Raw genomic sequence first — 15,028 nt, forward strand, 5'->3', positions numbered from 1 at the left:
CTCAAGGGCGTCAGCATGCCCTGTGTGTTTGTGGAGTAGGAATGCCCCCTTGGCAGGAAAGGGAGAGCTCCAGCTCTGTGGTTTAAGGATAAAATACTTGCTCACGCTGCAAGAGGCAAGAACTAGCAACCAGAAATATCATAAGGAAACCTCCTCCCTAGTTATTGAAGTTCTGGGGAGGGTGGCATCCACGGCTTGTTCTGTGCCCAAGATGAGGAAGGCCAGGAGAGAGAGTTGGATTCACAAGGCTTGGAATTGGGTGGGGGCCACATGCAAGTATTTGTGTAGCTTCTGAGGACCTGGACCACCGGTTATCCCAGAACTGGGAGGGTAGAAGCAGTTCCCTTAAGGTAGCAGTCCCCTTTTTGACACCAGAGAGTGGTGCTCCTATGAGAATCTAATGCCTGATGATCTGAGATGGAGCTGAAGCGGTGATGCTAGCACTGGGGAGCGGCTGCAAATACAGATGAAGCTTTGCTTGCTCACCTGCCGCTCACCTCCTGCTGTGTGGCCCGGTTCCTAACAGGCCACGGACTAGTACTGGTCCACGGCCCAGTACTGGTCCACGGCCCAGGGGTTGGGGACCCCTGTTCTAGAAGACACACGTGTGAGACTTGGGTGATATCAAGGTCACTATTTCCAATCCACATGTGCAGGGAGCCCCGACTTCCCCCCTTTGCTGTACAGAAGTATATTTCATCTAGGGATTCAGAAGCTGTGAATAGAAATCCATTCATAGCCAAGCTCTTTGCTGAACCTGAGTTTTCTGTCCAGGGACATTTGGTAAATGTTATATTTTATACATTCTAGGTGATCTGCCCTGTACCCGTCAAATCCATTCTCTGTGGCAGGCTCACTTCCCGGAACAGCATAGTACCCGCTGCCGGCAGAGAAGCTTCCTTTTGCTCCCAGGGGAGATAGATAGCAGGGTTTTCCCTGAGACAGACCAGAGGCAAGTTTGCCTTTCATTTCGGCTCCTCAGAGCTGCACATGTGGCCCCATCCTATCTCCGGCTCCCTCCACTATAAATAGGAGTCCAAGCCAGTCATGTTTGCCTGGGGGCTGGGTGGCCCACGGAGGGCAGGAGGGCAGCATCGTGCTGTGGGCAGCCAGAGGAAGAAGGCGAGGCTGTTCTGCATTCCGTCTCTGACATCCGCACTCACACGGCAGGAGGGGTACTTCCTTGTGCCCACGGAGGTTTTGCCACGGAATCCGACGCCAGAGAAGAAAGATATATGGGCTTTTAAAATAGCTGGGCTGAGCCGACGTCCTTGTGGCCTGGAGGCTCCACACCCCATACGAAGGAGGCTTTACCTACAATTTGTTCCTGAATTGTGGCCCCTCAAGCCAGGCTGAAAGTTTGTCAGGATGCGCTGTGGAGTGGCAGGCAGTGTGCACTTGCGACCCCTTGTGGCAGCTTCAACGATCGCGGCTGTGTTGGGGCCAGTGGGACAAGGCTCAGTCCAGGGTAGCCGGTTTTTAACAGGTAGCTTTCATTTCTTCCAAAAAAAAAAAAATATTTTCAACATGAAAACAGCTTTTTGCCAATGAAAAGGTATTGCATATACCAGTAGGAAATTCAGTCAGTATGGAGCCTTATGAACAAGATATGAAAAAGATCCCGTGATGCAGAGTCAGTCACCCCTGTTTCTTCAGCAAACAAGCTTTCTGGCTCTCTCCAGGGGCACAGATACACTTTGATCTGCTGGGATCACATGAGGTGGAGTCTGTTCCTCTTACTGTGTGAAGTGGAAGTCTCTTGCATTACCCTACCTCTGTGGGGCTCCACCGTAATCCGTAATCCGCTTAACCAGTCCTCCACTGGAGCAGCCAGGTGCTTTCCAACTTCCCACCGTGACAATCAACCTTATCTATCCGCCTTTTGGGTGTTTAACTGATACTCTCCCTGAGGTAAACTCCTACATGTGCAATGAACAAAACCAAAGCACTCTCTAGGAGTCGTTTGCTCACACAGCTGTGGGTGGTGGTACTGTCTGCTGAGCGTGTACTACATGCTTCCTGAGGATTTTCCTCCCTTCGTTTCAGAAGGTGGGGGGTGGCATCCTTGCCACCGTAGAGGACATAGGAGGGCTTTAAGGAGCTGGCCCAACATCCCACAGTGGACAGATGGGTTTGGAGGAGCCAGGTGGCCTCTCTCCAGAAGCCGTGCTCTCAGCCACTGAGCTGGACACACACGCGCGCGCGCGCGCACACACACACACACACACACACACACACGCCTGTGTGCCCCTTTGGGCCTCAAAAGTTATTGTATTGCTTTCGTTACTCATCTTTGCCAATCTGATAAAGGAAGAGTGGTACCCCACCTTTATTTGCACTTCTTTGATTACTGCTGAGGTTAAACTTCTCTTACAGGTATTTCCCGGGCGTTTGTCTTTGTGGCTTGTCTGTCCTTGGCACCATCTGCTTGACTTACTGATCTTACTGAGCACTTTATAGTAGGGTTCTTCATGTTATTGTTCTTGTCAAAATATTTTTCCCAATTTGATATATAGAAATTGTAAGTATAGATAGTTAAATTGTTCCTTTCCCATGTGGTGTGTTTTTTGCATAATTACATAGACCTTTTCTAATGCTATCTCAATACAGTTCAGCTGTTTGCATGTTAAAATTTTATGAAAAATTTAAGTATTTTCTCTATAATTATGAAATATTTCAAACACTGAGTAGGCAAGGATTCAGGATTTTTTGCTCCCTCAAGATGACTAGTTGACCCAGTCTTCGTAATAATATCTTTGTCCCACTGACTTAAAATTCCACCTTCACTGTATTGTAAATTCCTCTGTGCGTTAATCAACATAGGATAGCCTTTGCTGCAGTAACAACAAAAACCTGAGTCTCAGTGGCTCATGTTGTAATCTGAGTACAGTGAAAGTTTATTTCTTGCTCATGTAGTAGTGGAGGCAACCCCATGGCTTTCCTCCAACAGTGTTGGGGCTACGTCCATTGCCTGACTGTCCCTTTTGAGAGGAGAAAGAGAAAGCACGGAGAACTTACATCCACTCTTAAAGCCTTGCCTGGAAGTGGCACGTATCATTTCCACTCATATTCCCGTTGGCCAGAGTCAGTCACGTGGTCCCAGCTACCTGCAGAGAGGCTGAGAAATGTGCCCAGAGAGAGGAAATAGAGTGGTGAGTGTACAGCCAGAGCTTCTCTTGGATAGATGGGATTTAGGCCGTGTACATGTGTGTGCGCATGCATGTCCACATGTGCGTGCATATTCCGTTTTGATCATGAGGCATATTCAGGCCAGCCATCTCTGCCATCTCTTACCCATTCCTTGATGTTCACTGAGGACCTAGTGTGTGCTCATCGCTGTACCTAGCTGGGTGCAGGGTGGGCCTGCCTCTAGGAATTCCCTTTGAGACCAGTAGAGGAAGGCTCAGGTGCTGTGGCACAGCTGCACGCAACCCTAAAAGCCATGAGGACTGTGGGGCTTGGGGGAAGCCTCACCTGCGAAGGGCTTTTGGTGACAAGAGGAGAGAGAGGCTGCTGAGAGCCCTGTCCAACCACCATCTCCTAGGTAGGCGAGTGGGCCACGTGGGAACCTGGTTAAAGGCTGTCAGGGCAGCCATGTGGACTGGGGGGAGCAGTGAGGAGGGGCTGCAGTAATCCTGGACCTGACTCGGTGCTGCTGGCAGTGTGGGCTTGGGATGGTGTTGGGGTAGAGCCTGGAAGGGAACACTCAGGCATGCTGGGTGTTATGTGGATGCCCAGGGGCCCGACAATGGCCCAGCTGGGCATATGGGAAAGCACACCTTCCTTGTGCGGCCCCTCTTTCTCATCCTCCAAGCTCTCATCATGTTTTGTGAGCTTTCTGAATTTTGGTGGATAGTCTGGTTGCTTATGTGGGTCGCCCCAGTGAGATGCTTCAGAGTATGTGCAGGGAGAGCAGTGGAGAAGTTAAGGGACTTTTCTGCCTCCTGGCTGAACAGGAGAAGGAGAAACCGGACCCTCATCACACAGCCGGTGCTGGCACCTTGGAGCATGACTCCTACAGGCCAGGAGCCAGGAGCCAGGAGCATGCCTCTGACCGGGCGAGGCACCGTTACTAGATCTGTCTGCCAGGAGGAGGGCAGAGCTCCTCCAAGAATCTTTGTTGCCGTACGGCTCTCTGAGATGGAGTTTCACTCGCAGAAGAATTCTGCTAGTCCTGTGCTGGCTTCGGTTAGCAGTATTAGTGCCGTAAAGAAAGAATATTAACTTTGCATCAATAGGCAAAGAGTAATTAAAATATAATTAAAAGCATGAATTCTTCTAATTATTGGCTTTATATAATGTGTATTTAAAAATAAGACATCTGTTAAGACTCTCTTTTGAAGCTATCCAGAAACCTAGAGAGGATAGCATTTTAATTAAAAATGGATTATTTCAAAACAGTTTAATCACTCTGTCATTGTAGGACTTAGACCTTGTTAATTAGCTATTGATAAATAGGTTTAAGTTACCAAAAATTTAAATTCATGGGGATCGGAGAATATATTTTTGGAACCTGTCCTGCATCTCTGGGATGTCGACTGGAGAAATGTTCAGAGCACGTGAGTAAGTTCTTAAATCGCTTCTCCCATCCTCTGTGCACCCAGTGTGGACTTCCCACAGCAGACGGGGGCCACCTTTGGCTCTCCCAGCTCCCCGTCTTCTACCTCTGTGGTAAGAGAGGCTGTGAGGTCCTGGAAAGTGGCATCACTCTCTGAGTGTGTCCTCGCTGTACTGAACCATGACTGAGACCCGCTGAGTTCCTGGGAGAACATAGATTCAGCCCCCAGTGCCCTGGAGGTACCACTGGCCAGGCCCCGTTGCTCCCCCCACCCCCGCCCCGAGCTCCAGAGCATCCCCACAGCAGCACCTCCTCTCTCCTGCTGACGTTTCTATAGGGGCAGCATGAGTATAACCCCCATTCGCCATAAGTGAGTAAAGACTTTCAAAGAGATAAACAGCATTCCTGTTGTTCTTTCAGTGAAATGGGACTAAAATAACATTTGAAGTCATGAGTGGGGATGGGAAGGCTCATTAGAAGAGAGGCCTTTGGCAGCTCGTGCTAAATGGCCAATGTGCTGCCATGAAGCCCAGCCACCTGCAGGTGGAAAGGGCGTGGCCCTGCCACTGGTGTCTGCGCCTCCTTCCTTTGCTGCTTTGGCTTCGACCTGGGCCTGGTGGTGCCTGGGCACTTGGGAAAATCTTCTCAAAGGAGAGACGTTGTGTCGTAGGTACCTGGGATAGCGCTCACCTGGTAAGGCATCCATGGTTCTTGTTTCCTGCAGGTGGCCAGGAATCCTGGGCCCCTCCAGCCAAGCAATGGCCCTGGCCTCACTCATGTCGCACACTGATCCCCACCCCTACCCCCACCCCGACCAGTTCCCCGTATTCAGCGTCCTGTGCTTAAAATACATAGAACGATTTGTGTGTACATCTGGGCCTGGCTGGTACAGAACCTGCTGTTTGTCCTTCTCTCGCCGTCAGAACCTTGAGCAGAGGGCAGTTGGGAGGGAGTATGTGGATACAAGACCCAGAAAATGAATCAGAGTAAGCTGGGGCCCAGGGGAGGCCCACTGATTCAGAAGAGGGGGGCCACAGAGGACTATGCAGAGCTGGAGCGGCTGGGGAGGGCAAGCCAGCGCTTCCGACTTTTGAGAGGCATTGCTATAAAATGGTGCTTTCCAGAGAAAGTTCTATCTGAAAACGACACATTTGTGAAATATTTTAAGACTGTAAACGGAGAGAAAGGAATTTGATGTTAGGAAACACAGTAGTACTAGACGGAAGAAATAAAAAAGAACGCCTTAGAGGGACTCAAAAAGCAAAGCCTTCTCTAGAAGACATCACTAGGTGCTCCTGTCCCAACTTCGCTCAGTGGAATCGGGGCCTTCTCTCCTGCAGGACTGATATTTAAGAAACACCTGTTCGGTGAAAGAATCCAGGTTTTGTTTCTTCCACTGGATGAGGGTGGAGTTCGTGGCAGGTGGTACCTCCGAGGACACCCCGGGCGGGGCGGGGGCCAGCGGGCACCCAGGGTGCTGTACAACTGTGGTCTCACGCGGGCATCCCAGAGACAGTCGTCACCCTGACCAGGCTCTGTCTGATGACCTGACCTTTTGATGAGCTATTACATAAAGGCAGAAGCGTTGCCGGGCGGGGCTCCCACAAGGGTTCTGGGCCTGGGGGCGCTCTTACTGCATCCTGTACCAAGAGCAGTGGTGCAGACTGCCATGGTGAGAGCTTGGCACCTACATGTCCAAGGCCCTCGGCAGCCAGGTTTGTTAGAGGTGGCTTTGTTCCCTGAGGGTCCCATTTGGCCTTTTGTCCTTGAGTTTCTCACCAGCCAGGGACAGAAACAGCTTGGGGTGCAGGAAAGAACACGGGTCCTGTTGGAGCTCACCCCACCAGCTGTTTTCCGAAGACTGAGCATGCCATCTGGAAACTGGGGAGCTTCTGGACCAAAGTGTTCCCACGCAGATGTAGAAACAGGCTTTTCCTCAAAGAGGCCTCAGCAGAATCTCCCAGCATCCTTCATTCATGCGACACCCTCACAATTTCTGCCAAATTCCTTGTCCCACCTATAGTATTTAATTGGCTTGATAGTTTCTTTACTTTATAAAAATACATGTATTTTAAAAGAAAGCTTTATATCCCTGTCATGAGTGAAACCCAGTGTGATTTGCCATAAATGAAAAGTAATACTTTAAATATCTAATGTATAAAATACATTTATTGGTTTACCCATCTCATGGACTCTTACCATACTAGCTCAAAGAAAGTCCCGTCCTGTTTAGCGGTTTCCCACACCCCCACCTCCAGAAGGCTTTCCTCCCCTGTGCCTTCCTGGGGAGGGGAGAGAGAGGAGGGGCGTGCTGGAGGGATGGTGCTTCGAGGGAATGTGGCCTCTGGATCCTGTTAAACAAGGATTATCCCCCTCCACCCCTCCCGGGTCATGTGATCTGAATGATTCCTAGGGCCTGGTGCATTTTTAAGTGGGGAGTGCGTTTTCAGTTCGGGCCAAGAAAGGTATTATTGCTGACGTCAGCAAAGCCTGGTGAGAATTGGTCAGATGTGAACCAGCGTTGATCCCAGAGTAAGGCAGAGAACAGTGGGCAAATTGTGCCGTGTTTACACAGCTCTTCCAGGGCCTCCCTAAGTTGGGCCCTCTCACTTGCTCATCAGGGGTGTCAGTTGCAAAGGGGTCTGGATTCACACATGTAGAATTTCCTGCTTGAGCCATGTGCCATGGGCTTCAGGGTTTGTCCTCCTCATGTTGTTACTGTCCTGGGCCCTGCTCGTGTCTGTAGCTCCTTCCTCAGGTGTTCTGTCCTCCTCCTGAGGAATCAGCAAAGAAGGTGCAAGAGAGGATCAGAACGAGGACGACTGCTCGGTGCGCAGACGATGTGAGAGCCACTAGTATCCTTCGTGTACAAATCCCTCAAGGATCAATGAGAAAAAGATGGACATTTAGTGTTCTAAGAAAGAAACAGGCCCTTCAGAACGGAATAAATATGAGGAAGTAAACATAAAGCATGTTCGGACTTGCCATTTAATCCATGAAACAAGGAAACACTGTTTTGTTTTGCCTACCAGATTTGCAGTTCTGTGGGCAAACAGGCCCCGTGGTGCACTGCTCAAGACCCTGAAAATCCTTATGGGCTTTCTCGGGTTTATTTGACAGAACATGCCTTGAGACTCAAAGATGTCCATGTGCTCGGTAATTCTGCTTCTAGCATTTTAGCCCAAAGACAGTGAGAAGGCATGTGGCCATGGGTGTCCATCATAACATGGAGGTGGAAGCGCCTAGATATCTAATGGCATGAGATTGGTTAAGTAAATTACAGGCCGTGGTATCCCCCCACGCAACCATCCACTTACTCAGTCACTCAACAGAAATGTACTGAAAAGCTCCCATGCACCAGGCACTGTACCAGGCTCTGGGGCTCCTAAAGTGAACAAAATAGATACAAGCCCAGCCTAATAGGAGGTAAGAGGATGGATAGGGATAGGTGGATGGGTGGATGGATGATACGTTGGACAGTGGTGAGCGCATACTCTTTATCCAGAGGCTCAGGGCAGGCATCCGTGAGGAGACAATGGAGGAGAGACCCTGAGGAGGAGAGAGCAAGCTGTGAACCTCTAGGACAGACACTCCAGAGAGAAAGAACAGGGCTCGTCCAATGGCCCTGAGGCGGGAGGGAGCTTGTCTGGTGCTCCCGGGAATAGCAAGGAGACAGACTGAGAAGACGAGAGGAGATGGGAAGTGAGGAGGAGGCAGGCTGCTCACAGAATGCCAGGGTCGGGTCCCTTAATTGTGAGAGGACCCCTGTAGGGGACAAGACCCGAAGCAAGGGGACCAGCTACATCACCGTCACCATGGACCAGGCAAAAGAAGGTGGTGGCTTATACCAAGAATGAGCAATGCCAGTGGGAAGAAGTCGTCTGATTCTGGACGTAGTGACAATGTTAAAAAAGAAAAGCAGTATAGACTTATGTGGCTCGTTTTCAGGAATTTAAGCAAGGACCTTCCCTGGGACTTCTCCGCCCTTGGCCAGAACTAGGTGGGGCCTTTCGTCTCTGCAGATTCTTTTCGGCTTAGTCGGGCCCCATGTGTAGCTAAGAAGTAGAAGTTATAAGCCAGTGAATAAATTGATACAGCTACCACAAAGACTGTGTGGCTTTATCTGCTAAGCTGAACCCACACAATATCCCAGGACACGGCATCTCCTGGCTACATGCTCGATGGAGACACATGCACACGCGCCTCAGAGGACCGTCGGGGACACCCACGACGGCGCTCTTCGTGATAGCTACATTCCGGAAACAACCAGCACGTCCTCCAGCAGGACATGGAAGAATGGAGAAACGCTCCGGGGTACACTCCCCCCGTGGCACGCTGTGAGCCTGAGAAGATGGCCGTCACCCACCACCCGACGGGCCCTGCCACCGCATTGTGGAGCAGCAGCGAAGCCAGGCACAGAGGTCGCGTCTGATCCTATTTCTGTAAAGTTCAAAATTAGGCAAAACTCACCCGTGGCGAGAAGTCAGGCTGCCTGTCCGTGGGAGGGAGGCTGCCTGGGAGGGGATTCCGGGGGACCGGTTTGTGACAGGTCATTGTGCTGGGTCCTTAGGATTTCAGTCCCTTTCTGTGCGTAGGTCAGACTTCAGTCAGAGGGTGACTTTTTAAAAACTACAGTTTATAAATCTGTGCTTATGTGTAAAAATTGCTTGGAAGGATGGTCAGCAAAATATTTGATAGCGGTTATCTCTGGGGGATAAGTTTATGGACGATTTTTATTTTATTTTTATTTTATTTTCTTTGTGTAGAAAATTTCTAAGATCTCTTCCATTCATGTGTACGTGTGAGTGTGTGTGCACATACATATTATTTGAGCTTATTAGCAGTCTGATGCAGCCAAGACTTTGACGGCTAAGGAGATGTGTTTTATGCAGTAACTGATACCAAGGAACTCAGAAACTACACCTAATCAAGCATGTCGAGAATAAAGGGGAATATTTGTTAATTGAATGTCATGTTATGTCCTCAGTTATGCTTAATACAAGATAGGCAATTTAGAATTCCCAATTATCCAATTAAAATGCTAATTATCTAGTACCTTGATAAGCCGCTCCTGGGGACAGAGTGAGTGGCTTCTCTGGTGCTTCACATCTTCCTGCCGTGACCACTGCCATCTTTCCGCTATCCTTGCCTCTGGTTGGTGGATTTCCCCTCTCTGGGGCCAGTGCATCCCCAGGGCCTGTCCCGGAGCACCAGCTCCCGCTTTCCACCAGTCCTCCCAGGGCAGCGTCCTGGGCCTTGTCAAGGCCTTTCGTTCTCACAGACTCACTTTTGGTTCATTTTGGGCCTCTTGCACAGATGTGAGGCCAGGGCTCTAGAAAGCGTGGCAGAGTATTAGCCACCCCCAGCAGGTACGAAGCGTGACCTTGTCCTACCGGCAGGTGCTGCTCCAGTCCCCCCGTCCCCCACCACTGCAGACCCGAGGCCTTGGCAGCATAGGGTCAGAAACCCTGTGTGGACTCCATGCTCCCACATGGACTCAGTGGAGTCCCCAACCACAGCTCCTCACCACTCTGAGCCAAAGTTTCCTCATCTGTGAAATAGGACGATCACTCTCCTCCAGAAGGATTATTGTAAATGCTGCATGCTGCAGGTGGCTGTGGATTTTCTTATTGGAGGGTCTGTGTTACCTGCCCCAAGTCTCGGACCGAGTAGGCGCAAGACCTGGGTTGGCTCAGGTCTGCATGAGCCCTAAGTCCTACTCACCTTTCTCCTCCAGCGCTGCCCCTTAGATTGAAGGTGTTGGTAGAGGGCCCCCCGGCAGTAGCTGAGGAGTTGGGAGAGTGACCTGGGCAGGGAGTGGGGCTCACGAAGTCTGTTTTCATCCAGTTGGCCGTGTGAAAGTGGTCCATACAGGCCCAGAATGCTCAGGGCATGTACCCGCCAAACTTCCTGCAGAAGGTCCCAGGTAGCAAGGCGATGTTGGCCTCGGTCTAGGACTGGGCTGGGGACAGCAGGAAGGGGCGTGAGGAGACTCAGGGAACATCAGGCAGGAAGAAAGCTACGAATGGTGGAGACGGCCACTGCAGCCATTGCAGGTGGTCTGTGTCCCCGGCGGTGCCGTGTCGGTGCAGGCTGTGCTGTGAGTGCTAGTTTATTACTAAACATTTCTGGGCTTAGTCCAAGGCTTTAAATCAGTCCCTCCCTGGAGACAGACCATGTAATGGCTACTTGCTCATTTAAAACATGCCCAGAGTCTTACTGGTGGCTCCCTAGCTTCCTCTGTGTCTTTACTCACCCAGGGGCCTGGGGAAGCAGGGACACAGGGCAGCCTTCCCCACCCCACCCCACCCCACCCCCCTGCCTGTTGACCACTCCTCAGAAGGCCCACGGAGAACCCTATTAAAGGAGCGGGGATTCTCCGGGAATTTGAGCAGAACCCTCAGCATGTGAGCGGGGCAGGGGCAGCTGGCAAGGGACCATGGGCTGAGACGCCCTGTGTAAAGGGAAGACCCACGCGTGTGTGTGCACTTGGGCACGTACGTGCGTTTATCCTGGGGCTGCTGTGCACGCGTCGGCCTGCACGGGGCTGGAGGGCGCCCACGGGGAACCTGGCTGTGCTGGAATGTGCGGATGTGGTGTCCAGGCCATGGGTCTGCATGTTCATAGTGCCTGTGGGAGGCACTGTTCTCCCACTTTACAGGTGAGGGAACTGAGGCACGGACAGGCCATACAGCTGGTAGGTATGTGGCAGAGGGGGGTTTGATTTGGGCATCAGTGTTGAGCCGTATCCAGGAGGCTGGGCAGGGGCAGGGACGGCAGGACAGGGACAGTGGGGAACCCAGAGGCCTGAGCAAGTGGAGCACAGTCATGAGGACCCTGCCCCTACCAGGAGAGCACGGGAGACACCTGCCCAAAATCACAGTGACAGTAGGGGTGGGCCGCCACCTGGGCCCAAGAAGGCCCTGCATTTGACTTGGAATGCCCGGTCCCCACACCCTGTTCCCTACCCACCTCCCTCCCCCATGTCCTAATCGCCCACTCTTAGATGCTCTGCTCACCACTTTGCCCATCTCCCGTCTTCCCTTCCATGCTCCTCTTTCTGGCTCGGCCTCCAGGGAACCAGAAGTACATTGAGGCCCAGGCTGGGAGGGGGTGATATGGCTGATGCTGCCCACAGCCCCTGCTGACCTCCCTCGCAGGCCCTGTCCAGCATTGCTCACGCTTGCACCAATAGCTTGGTGACACTTGCTAGGGCTGTGCTGATAGCTTGGTGACACTTGCTGCTAGGGCAGCCCTTCCACCGTTATCTTGGGCAGCTAATGAGTTTTTATAGGGCTGTGTTTGTCTCCGCATCAGATGATAAACCTCAGAGGCCAGAAGCTGGGCCGTGTGCCCAGGAAGGCTCCATGAGCTGGATTTGCAGGCCCCGGGAGTCACCCAGCGGTGCTGTCCCTGGAGACATCATTCCTGCTGATCTGGTCCTCGGAATCTGTCCCTGCCCCGTTCGTCATCTCCAGGCTCTGACAAATGGGCCTGCCTCTCTGTCGCACCTCGTGTTCACGTACATGACTCTCCCAGGTTACTTAAAGGTTCTCATTTATGCCTGCATGCAAAGCATTTCCTACCCGTCTTGCTTGCGAGAAATTTATAGGCAAGGATGTTAGAGGAACAGCCGTGTGGAAGAAAGCTTCAGGGACCACAAAGCAGCAGGGTGTCTGTGAGGCTGGTGGCAGCATTATGGGCAGACCCTTAACCTTCCCTTCTGCTGCCAGGGAAGGGAGTGAGGGCCATTCCCTCGTCGGGGTGCTCTCCACCCCATCCTTTGTCCAGGTGAGCAGGAGGGAGCAGGGGCAGTCAGGCCCAGCATGACATTTGTGCTGCACATGACAGATTGACAAAGAGCAAGCAGAGGGGGCTGCTGGGGTCACCAGCGCTGCGGCCTCTGATGGATAGATTGATTGTTTCTGGAAGTTTTGTTTTGGTTCTCCATAAAATCTGTCTGTTCTGTTTTCATGCTGTACTTTTAGGCGTTATTTTCCACGTGTGCGTGGTCGCTAGCTGAGGATTCTGTTATTTGAAGTTCTTGAGGGTCTCAGCCTGCTGCTTGCGGTGTCTGACAACTCTTGTGAGTTCATCTTCAGTGTGTGTGGGTATGTATACGTGTGTACACACATGTGCGTACATGCGTATGTGTATTGTGTACATATATGCATGAGTGTGTGCATGTGTATATGTCCATTGTGTGCACATGTGTACGTATATGTGTGCACACATGCAGATTCTGGCTCACCTGGGTTGAGGGTACAGCTGCCCAGTTTGGCTTTGTGTCTGCTCTTGCTATTTGCTCCAGGTGTCACCAGTCAGGAACCAAGTTTGAACCTGAACCCCTTGGAGGGCAGACCGTGCTGTGAAATCTAAGGGAATGTTTTTATTTTTTCCTAGGGCCCAGGCAAGCTTCTCGATTGCCTCCTTTGATGCTCTTGAATTTTCTCCAAAATCTGCCCTTTGCTGAGGGTGCATCGCTGCCCAGGCCCCAGATTGATGTGGCAATGGGGTCTCAGTTCTAGTCTCCGACATCTCGTGTGCCCGAGGCCTTGTCACTGTCCTCACGTGGCAGTGAAAGCCGAGGCCTTCGGGGTCCCAAGCGTGCCAGGTCCCTCTTCCTTTCAGGCCTCGCTTTCCTCCTGTTCTATGAACTCGACTTAGTGCGCAGCACCTCAGTGTCGGAGGTGGGAGGGCTTTCGGCTGCGTGCTCTACCATTGTGTCATTGTGGCCAAATTTGGCCATTGACTTGTATCAGTCAGTTAGGCCCATCTGGTGGACCCTCACCTGGCTCAGTTTGTCATATTTTCTGTAAAGGTCTAGAGGCGTCTTTATTAAGTGTTCTTCTGTTGTTGCCGGGGTCTGCGAGTTGTCTGGTGGGAACCAGGTAGCTCTGCTACTGCGGTCTGTCCTTGGGACCTGTGCTGGCCGAGCTCAGACCGAGCTGTCCAGGAGCCTCATGACAGGCATGTGACTCCAGTCTGGATCATCCACTCCTCACCCCCTGCCCTTTGAAAATCACAAATCTGTCAGACCCGTGTCTCTCCACTGGACCCCCGAGCCTCTGCACTTCCCCAGAACTGTGTGTGTCCACAGCCAGCCCGGGGCCCCAGAGGGAGAGTCCTCAGAGGAACGTGAGCAGGCGACGTGGGCCCGTTGCGTCCTCCTATTATTGCCACCAGAGCACCAGTTTGTCCTCATGTCATGTCAGAAAACTTAATTTGAAAACAAAATTAGGTGCTGAAGTGATGAAGGCTGTAGAAACTGAGCAGAAAAACGCCTGCTGCCGAGACTGGCTGCGGGAGGGAGCCGACCCCACCCTGTTTCTTCCGGCTACTGGAGGATGCGCTTGTCTGTTCATCTTCAAGTACAGACAACCCCTGCCCCACCAGGGGCCCACCGCCCCCATCACCTTGAGAATGGCCGTGCGGGCCTCTGAGGCCTGCTTCTGTCTGTCTCAAAGCTAAGGGGACACCACAGCTCCACAGTGTGCATGGCGTCTTCCACCCAACGTGGGCTCGCCATGTGGAGCCAGTCAAGCCAGACGACCTCACAGGCTCGTCATCGGAAGGCTTCTCAGTGGAGGAACGTGCTGGGCTGTGGTCTCGCCGTCCCCATGGCCTCTGGGACCGAGGCGGAAGTAGATGGCAGCCGCCTGAGTGCTCCCGCTGTGATGGGAACATGTGGCTCTCCTCTCTTCCCCTCCCTGGCAGTTTCTGAAATCCTTCTGTTGAGGAAATGTTTCACTCACAGATACCCAATTAGCCTGTGAGGTTTGTAAGGCAAGTCCGAAAGCCAAGTGAGCACAGCAGAACCCCTCCTGCATAACAGCTACTTCATACCCACCGTAACGATCATACATAATTTGTGTTTACAATGCCTGGAAGACTAGACTTCTCTGTACAGACGTTCTCTAAAACAGGCCTAAAATGTGAAGCACAGAATCACCACTTAATATGCTCAGGGATGGCCTTGCTGTTCTGAAGATGGGGTCAGTGGCACAGCTCTGTGATTGGTCCCCCTACCCTCGTAATGGAAGCAGGGGCAGGGTCACCTGGATCTGCTTCTCAGCCAGGGCCACCTGGAAGGCTGGGCCTGAGCTACTGTCCAGGCCTCAAGAGCGGTTGAGGGCAGCCCCCCGTCCCCAGCTGGGTTCTGCAGAGGCTGGGCCCTTGGAGCTCAGAGTCCTACACAAAAAGAGACAAGCCCCAGCCCCTGTCCTGGGGCATCTGGTGGCGTAGGGGTGGGCTCCTAGCCTCTCCAGAGTTCTTGGCATCGTGGCCTCCCGAGGGTTTGGAACAGCTGATGTAGCATAGGTGTGGCTGGCAGGGGCGTGTCCAGGGGTGGGGGCAACCATTTTGCTGCTTGTCTCAAGTAGAGAGAAGCAGGGCCTACCTCCCAGACTCTGCCTCTGTCCACCTCCCTGGTTGGGGTATGACCACTGGACATGGGAGTCACAGTGGTCA

General features: G+C 52.1%; 1 protein-coding gene across 2 annotated transcripts in view; it reads left to right on the top strand.

Moving 5' to 3' along the window:
* PEPD (peptidase D) overlaps positions 1-15,028 on the top strand; it is a 110,093-nt gene that overhangs the window by 70,477 nt on the left and 24,588 nt on the right. The window lies entirely within an intron of this gene.

The sequence above is a fragment of the Pteropus medius genome, unplaced genomic scaffold (assembly GCF_902729225.1).
Source record: "Pteropus medius unplaced genomic scaffold, Ma_sr-lr_union100, whole genome shotgun sequence".
NCBI lineage: Eukaryota > Metazoa > Chordata > Mammalia > Chiroptera > Pteropodidae > Pteropus > Pteropus medius.